The 8,688-nt window shown below is 49.3% G+C and overlaps 1 non-coding gene across 1 annotated transcript; it reads right to left on the bottom strand.

The window, feature by feature from the left end:
• Positions 1-8,295: 8,295 nt before the first annotated feature.
• LOC123650486 lies at positions 8,296-8,400 on the bottom strand. The gene has a single exon (XR_006739356.1). It is a non-coding gene; the product is annotated as a U6 spliceosomal RNA (small nuclear RNA).
• Positions 8,401-8,688: the final 288 nt, after the last annotated feature.

Genomic DNA, 8,688 nt, shown 5'->3' with positions numbered 1-8,688 from the left:
GCATAGCTACATTCATAGTGAACGTGCAATTTTGTACTCTGCTCCATTTCACTTAAAACTGTATCATCAACAGTTTTCCATCTTGCTGGATATCACTTTTGACAGCTGCCTAGGAGTTTAGAAACGGCTCCAGTGAAAACCAGCACCTCTCAGTGTCGCTCTGTAGCCCCAGAGTGGCCGTCTCACCCAGTGATTGGGCCCTCCATCAACTGCCATGGGAGGAACCTTTCCCCCCAACAGGGAAGCATCGCGGCTGGAATGGGAGACTCACTGCAAAAACTGATCAGGAACCCTCAGGGGGTGTAAAACCTTATCACATCCTCTCATCGGGCTTAAATCCCGACTAAGGCTAGTCCTTCCTTTATAAAGAATGTTGAGTTGTTTCTTCCATTGTAAAAGTAATCATATTCATTCTTGAAAACGGGCAATATGTACAAAAATAAAAAAAAGGAGATCATTGGTGGTTCCACCACTCAAAGATAATCACTGTTTACATTTGGGAGATATGCATAATTACATATTTGCATAATTACATAATTTACATAATTACATAATTGCATATGTCTGCTTTTTTAAAAAGGAGATTGAGTTCATACTCTGTGGGTACTTACTTATCTGTATAAAATATTTAAGGATTATTTCATATCTTTTTTGTTTAATCTTTTAAGAATTTTTATTCACTCATTTATTCGTTAAACAAATATGTCAGACACCGTGTTAGCTGTTGGGGATATGGTGGTAAATAGCACAGACACTGTCCCTGTTCTATGGAACTTAGAGTCCACTGATGGATGTATCCTATGTCTTTAATCATCATCTGTGGTGGCATAAGGAGCTCTTTCCAGGCCTGCTGCGTGTAGTTCTGTGATGAACATCTGTGCAGAGAACTTTGTCTGTATTTGGAATTATTCCTTAGGAGAGATTTCCAGAAGTAGAATTAATGGGTTAAAAGGAATAGACATTTTTCAAGGCTCTTGATATGTGCTGCTAAATTGATTTCCAAAGGGGCTGGAACAATTTGCCCTCCCTGAATAGTTCCTGTTTTGTTGCACCCTGGTCGCTGTTGAGATTTACCATTAACAAAAGGCCTCGGCTTGAATTGCCTGGATGGGAGGACGTCTCATCTCTGCCTCCAGGCTCCACCAAGCACAGTGGGCACTGACCTTTCCAAGGCCAGCCTGACTCTGCCCCTCTGTGAAACCTTCAGGGCTCTACACGGTCTTCAGGATTGCAAGACCATATATATGACTCATCATCCAAACAGGGGTACTTGAGCATGGAAGGGGGAACTATTAATAATCACACTGGGACACAGGCAAAACCACTCTAGGAAACTGGAACATGAGGTTATCCCAGTATAGATAAATCCAATCCCTTTTCACATAGCTGGAATTCAACATTCTCCACATTTGGCTCCAACTCTCCTTTCTAGCCTTTTTGCAGCCTGACCACATCACAGGCCCGATCACAGCTGGCCTGGGCCTCACCTGGGCCTCACTGTCTGGGTACATTCACTCCTGCCCTCCCCCTCCACCCCTCCCACCCCCACGAGTCCCTTCCTTCCAAACACGAAGCTAATAGCACCATTCATCACTGCACTCACCCGGCAAACAGGCACTGACTGCTCATCGTGTGTCAGGCACAGGCAGAACAAGACAGAAAAAATTCCAGCTCTCAGAAGTTTGATTTGTGTGTCCTAAGGATGGACACACAGCGATGTGCCGGAGGGTCAACCCTGTTACGGTTTTGCACAGACACACCCACCACCCCGCAAGGTACCCCGAGGGGCTGCCACCCCTGCGGAACCTCTCACACGCCCTTGGCTAGAGCAGGCACTCAACAAACATTTGCTGCCTGAAGAATTAATATTAAAGACACTTAGTCTGAACAGAATTTTCTAACTACTAGTTCTGGGTTCTCCGTGAATCTGAGACCACAGGGGAGCCTGAATTTCCACTGACGTTAGGGAACACCCCGGGCCCTACAGCCGTGACTCTCATGCGACTCTGCTGCTGGGAGGGAACTGAAGTCCCCTGGTTCACCGCTGTGCTGCTTCTCTTGAGGTTAAGTGACCCCTCCCAGGTCACACAGCTAGATAGTGACTGAGCCACTGAAGGGGTTGGAGTGACACAGGAAAGAGAATTTCATGACTGGATAAACCACCAAGGGAGTCACTGGAGTGGAGGGCATCAGGACGAGGGAGGTGACACTTAGCTGGCGTGTCCAGAGGAGAACAAGAAGCCCGTATAGACCCCTGTCATTCCCCAGACCCCACCCCCTCTCTTCTGCTCAAGAGCATCTCTCCAGCATCTTCCGTTTTCTCTGCTGCCCTCCGCACGAGCTCCCCCAAAGCCTTGTCTCCTCCTGAAGCGTCCAGTTCCTCTCCTCCTCATGCTCTTCTGTACCCATCAGTCCATCCAGATAGCTCTTGCCAAGGTCGCCAGTGACCTGCCGACTCCACGGCCAATCCCCAGTCTTGTCAGATGTGGTCGTCAGCAGCATCGGGCAGGTGGCCGCTCTCTTCTCCTTGAGACTCTTTCCGCGTGTGGCTTTTTCAGGGCACCACACTCGTGGCTCTCCCCGCCTCACTGGTCACTCCTGCTCTGTCTCCCTCCCTGGACTCTCGTCACCCTGACCTTGGAACATGGGGCATCCCCAGGGTGTCACGGAGGTGCTCTCGTTCCCTAGGTGAGCTCACCCAGTCTTCTGGCAGTGAACACCACCAACATAGGAATGCCCCCAATGTGAGCCCCGGGTGTGGCCCCCCTGACCTCCAGATCAGGGCATCCAGGCGTGCTTTGTGTTTACTGGACATCCAGTTGGCGTCGCAAACTTGGCACGTTCAAAAGCCAACTCCTGACTTGCCTCCCCCACCTCCTTCTTCCTCAGTGCCCCCCTTTCAGGAAATGGCAAGCCTTGCGTTTCATTTGCTTGGGACACAGTCTTTGGGATGAACCCCCCATTCACACCCCACATGGAATCCACCAGTGAGTTCTGTAAGCGCTGCCTTCAATGTGCTCGGAATGACCACTTCTCACTCCCCCAACCCCCGGCTCTGCCCCCTGGTCTGAGCCACCATCACCTCTGCTGAGATCATGACAGCGGCCTCCTCTCTGGCCTCACTCAGCCTGAGCGATCCTTTAAAACCAAAGTCAGACCCTGTCACACCTCTGTTCAGAACCCTCCAGTGGCTTTCTGTCATGCTCAGGGCAAATTTCACAGTCACAGCCTGCACCTGTGTCCCCAAACCTTCCACCCCTCTCTGGCCTCACTCCCCACCACTGCTCCCTCACCCACTGCCCTTTGGCAGCACTGGTTTCTCTGTAGTCTTGGTGCTTTGTTCCTCCTACTCTTGTGGCTTGGAATGCTACCGCGATGGCAATTTCTCTCTCCCTTGCTCCCTTTATCAGAAGACTACTTCCTCAACTATCCTGTGAAAGTAAAACTCTCCTTCCTCTCCAGCCCCTCCCCTGGCAGCCTCTGACCTGCCGCCCAGTGGCTCACTCCCTCATTAGGGTATCGCCCATGACGGCAGGGACTGTGTCTGTCTTATTTACTGCCCAGCTGTCAGCAGAGTGCTGTCCACGGGCAGCACAGAGGAAATGGCTGTGATGTAAATGAACATAAAACTTTTACAGTTGATCACCAGAGAACCATGCTTCAGTCTCTTACGTATGGAGATGAGGCATCTGGTTTTGTAGGTGTTTGGTCCCTGGTTTGACAGCTGTTGTTCCCTGACTTTGAGCAGCTCACGTGCATGTTGGTGTCTGGTTCGTCACCTGTAATAGCACTGGCTGCCCTGTATTTAGTGTCCCAAACCCTGTGCTAGATCCTCAACATATATTGCCTCCCCTCAACCCTGAGATTAGGTAGATGAGGAGACTGAGGCTGATAGATGTGAAATAATTTTGGCCACATTTTCAACAGGAGCCACACTTGAAACTCAATTGGCTACGTTCCGAATCCATGGCTTGGGCTATTGTAGCCTGAAGATGCCTGGCCAGATGACCTCCCAGTGGCTTTCCAGCTCTTAGCTAGAGCGTTTGAGTTTGTGGGCAATGAGAGGCACTGAAGGGTTTTTAGCACAGTCAGGTTACAGGTAAAGAGAACAGTGTGGCTGGATTGGCCTTGTCTCCCCAAAACCCAGAAGCTGGGGCAGAGGCTTATGGGTTTTTCCTTTACTAGGGCGTAGGATCCCAGGGCACAGAATGGGGGACACGAGGAATGAGACAGGGAAGGAGGGAGGGCCAATCTGAAGACGTGTTACTGAGCTGGCTGCTTCTGAGAGGGCGCTGGTTATGCAATCTCTTGGATAACTATCGCAGGACATTCTGTCTGGAAGGAGAAAGAGATAAGAATTTATCCAAATAAGATACAAGAATTGGGTCTTGTATTCCACTTGGCAAAGGTCTGGCCTACGGGGTGATCACAGTGTTCCGGGGATGCTCGTAGACACTAAACACAGTTAGATGTGAGCAGCGCGGCTCTTGCAGAGGCGAGAAGGGTGTTGAGGGGATGAGGGGAAGCCCCGTTAAGCTCGCACCTGTGTGCCGTGGGTCTGCTCCTCTCAGAGCTGGGGGCCAAGAGAATAGGAAGTCGGGTATCAGCAGCGTCTGACTCAGGGTCGGAGCTGGGGGTGGGAGGGGAGATGTTATGGGTTGGATCCCGTCCCCCCCAAGTAAGTATGTGGAAGTCCCAATCCCCAGTATTTCAACATGGGACTTTATTGGGAAGTGGGCTCATTGCAGATGTGGTTAGTTAGGACGAGGTCCTACTGGAGTGTAGTTGGCCCCACCATCCAGTGTGACTGGTGTCCTTGTAAAGAGAGGAAACTTGGACACAGAGACACAAACAGGGAGAACGCCATGTGAAGATGAAGGCAGACCAGGGCGATGCTTCTACAAGCCAAGGAACTTCGAAGCAAACCGCGAGAAGCCAGGAGAGAGCGTGGAACAGGACCCCTCACAGCCTTGGAAGGAACCAGCCCTGCTGACACCTTGGTCTTGGACTTCCAGCCTCTAGAACTGTGAGACAATACATTTCCGTGGTTTAAGCCATCCATTTTGTGATACTTCATTACAGCACCCTGGAAAACTAACAGAGGAGGTGGGACCCGTCCACGTGAGGTGTGGTGTAAGCCAGGCACTCAGTTGCTGGAGAAAAACTCCAACTCAATGGGTCATGGCAAAATGGGGGAATTTATTCACTCATGTAATGCATCTGTCCAAAGGAAACTCTTTGACTTTGAGCTGGATTCAGGGGTTCAAATGATGACATTAGGGCTCTCTGTCCTTGCCCCCTTGTCTCTACCTGTTGGGCAGAATATTTGTGTCAAAATTCATATGTTGAAGCCCTAACCTCCAATGCGATGGTATTTGGAGGTGGAGCGTTTAAGAGGCTATTAGATTTAAATGAGGTTATGGTGGGGGTGCCTTCACATGGAGACCAAAGAGCGTGCTCGCTGTCTCTGCCATGTGAAGCTACAAGAAGAAGGCAGCCATCTGCCAGCTGGGAAGAGAACCCTCTCCCTGAAACAAATCACCGATACCCCAGATTGTAGGACTTCCAGCCTCCAGAACTGTGTGAAATAAATTCCTATTGTTTATAAGCTCCCCAGTTTAAGGAGTTTTGTTACAGCAGACTTTTGAACAGGCTAAGACAGTCAGTCCCTGGAGTCTGGAGCTCTGGAGAGAGCTTTGGCCAAGACCCAGCCCAGCTGTGCTGAGAGGCAGGGCAGGGCTGCAGCTGGCTGGGATATGGGCTGGTTAGGAGCTGGGCAGTGGGCCAGAGGAAGTCCAGCTCCCCAGAGCTTAATCTGGTGATAGGACACTGAGGTCACCAAATTGGGGCCCTGAGATGGGGTGGAGCAGTGTCCAGCAAGGAGGCCTTGCTAGATAGGGTGGGGTAGCCGGCGGGGGTGCTATTTCTCTAGAACTGAGACCAGAGATGACACCAGGTAAGTTGCCCTTCACCTGTGTTCTGTGGCCTCACTTCTTTAGAGAATCAAGGCCAGCTTCAAGGTCAAGCTTCTTGGCTGGAAGTTGGGAGTTATTACTGTGTTTACTGCTTTGCATGGATACAATGATGACTGAGAAAATGCTGAAAAGACCTGGAAGTTCCCCCCAAAGAAACCTTTGATTTTTATAGCCTCGCTGAGAGACGATCTCGGGTGGAGGAATGAGCGGGGCTGTCATGTCTTATCTTAAAATGGGTCATGGTGGCTTGGACAGACATTCTCTAGTGACAAGGCCCTTCTCTCCAGAGTATCTCTTCAAGGTTTGGATGTATCTTACGACTGCTACAAACATGCAGGCATAGACCATTTTGGAGCTCCCGGGTGAGAGCAGACACTGGGGAAGGGTCCGCAGTGCACAGTAAGGTGCCTTCTTAGCCAGCGGCAGCCGGGCACGTCCCACCCTGGGCAGCCAGCAGGTGTCTGCAAGGTGAACTTGTCAATGGCCACAGAGCCCAAGGGTGCTTGTGAGTGTGGCTTTGTAATCATGGCCTTAAGGTTTCTGGTTGTTTAAATGTCACCACTTACTTGAAACTAATTCCTGTTGGAAAACAGTTTATCAGTGTTATTGGGTGCCGGCACAAAGCTCTGTTAAAATACATATCCTTTCAGTCCTAAAGCTGTTAGTGGGGCATTCAATTAGCCATTCTTTTGACTGCCAAGGAAACCACGCCAACCAGGTCATGGATTCAGAACAAAGAACTCCAAGTCACTGGTGAGAACCCTGCGATAGCCGTATCTCCCCCACCAGGTAGTGTGCTTGGCAATGGCCAGCAGCCTGTGCCGCCTTGTAAATGGGCCTTGCAGCCCCTTCTGGGGTTTAGGGTTCTAAGGTGTGGGTGGTGGATTTACAAAGTATTTCCCAAAGAGAGGGCTTCCTTTAAATACCTTTTGTTTTACAAACTGACCCACCTCTTCAACTCATGTGCCTGCAGCAGGTAGGAGACTTGTGCCTCACCTGGGCAGCTGCGAGGTTCCCCCAGGTTCCAGGGCGCTGTCAGAGCATGCCACCGTGGGTGGTGGGGCCTCAGCCACACCCTGGTGGAGGAAATAGTGAGGTTGCTCATTAGTGTATTTAACTATTCACAGGCAATGGTCTGTTCCACTTTTTGTCCACTGTGTAGCTCTCAGACAGGGTGGAAGAGTACCATATGGAATGAGAGAGACTTACACGGCAAGATATAAAGGATAATATCCCTTGGATATGGCGTTAGACTCCCTAACCCTTAATTCTTCTCCCTGCATCCAGCATCCTGCCTGCCTGGCAAGCTGCTCCATCCCACCACCTTGACACCTGGCCCTGCAGAAACTGGACTCATGACCTACCTTTTCATCTCTCTGGAGGAACAAGCAACAAACAATGTTCTCTTCATAATTAAAGTTTCTTCCTTTTCCTGAGCTGACATTTCCACTGGGCCTCCCACTGCACTGGAGGGTGTGGAGTCACTTCTGGGCAAGTGTCAGGATGGGCCCCATTCAGCTCTGCTGAAGTCTTTCATTTTTGGGTGTAAAGGGGGCCGTGTGAACTAGTGGGAAGAGCTTAGGCTTTGCAGTTGAACAGACCAGAATTCTTTTCTTTTTTTTAAATTTCAAAGTATTAAAAAGGTACATGTGTTTTTGTTACATGGGTACCTTATATAATGCTTCAGTCAGGGTTTTGGTGTGCCCATCACTGGAGTAGTGCTCATTGTACCCATAGGAAAGGTTCTACCCTCACCCCTTTCTCCACTCCCCTTCTTGTTTCTCATGTCTTTTACATCGCTTTGTGCCCACGTGTACCCATCGTTTAGCTCCCACTTGTTAGTAAGAACGTATGGTATTTGTTTTTCCATTCCTGAGATACTTCACTCAGGATAATGGTCTCCAGCTCCGTCCAAGTTGCTGCAAAAGACATTATTTCATTCCTTTTTATGGATGAATAGTACTCCATGGTGTGTGTGTGTGCATTAATGTGTGTGTACATATATGTATACATGCACACACACACACACCACATTTTCTTTATCCACTCATGAATTGATGGGCACATCTTTACAGTTGTGAATTGTGCTGCAGCAAACATTCAAGTGCAGACATCTTCTTTTATAAAATGACTTCTTTTCCTATGGGCAGATACCCAGTAGTGGGACTGCTGGATCGAACGGTAAGTCTACATTTATTTCTTTGGGGACTCTCCATACTGTTTTCCATGGAGGTCGTACTAATTTGCAGTCCCACCAACAGTGTATAAGTCTTATGTTCCTTTCTCTCTGCATTCACGCCAGCATCTAGTGGCCATTCTGAAAAATAAGGAACACGTCACAGATTTGCATGTCATCCTTGTGCAGAGGTCCATGCTAACCTCCATATCATTCCAATTTTAGTATATGTGCTGCCTAAGTGAGCACAGACAGACCAGAATTCTTATGATGTCTGTCTCATAATTTTTCAGTCTCAGTTTCTGTGTTTGTAGAATGAGGATAACGAGACAGCATTAGGACTAGACAGATGGCCCTCGCAGGCTGGTTCAGAACAAAAGGAGCGCTCACTTAGGTTCCTAGAATCCAAGAAAGGGTTGGACAATGAAACTGTGGGAAGGGAAAGTTGGGGAAGAAACCAGGGCTCCCAGGTCACAAGGAACTTTCCTTGGTGTGGACACATTTTCATCAAAGGCTGGCCGGTATCCCAGGAAGGGA

The sequence above is a fragment of the Lemur catta genome, chromosome 14, assembly GCF_020740605.2.
Source record: "Lemur catta isolate mLemCat1 chromosome 14, mLemCat1.pri, whole genome shotgun sequence".
Lineage (NCBI taxonomy): Eukaryota > Metazoa > Chordata > Mammalia > Primates > Lemuridae > Lemur > Lemur catta.
Note: the sequence above shows the minus strand (reverse complement) of the source record. Positions and strands in the feature narration are given on the sequence as shown.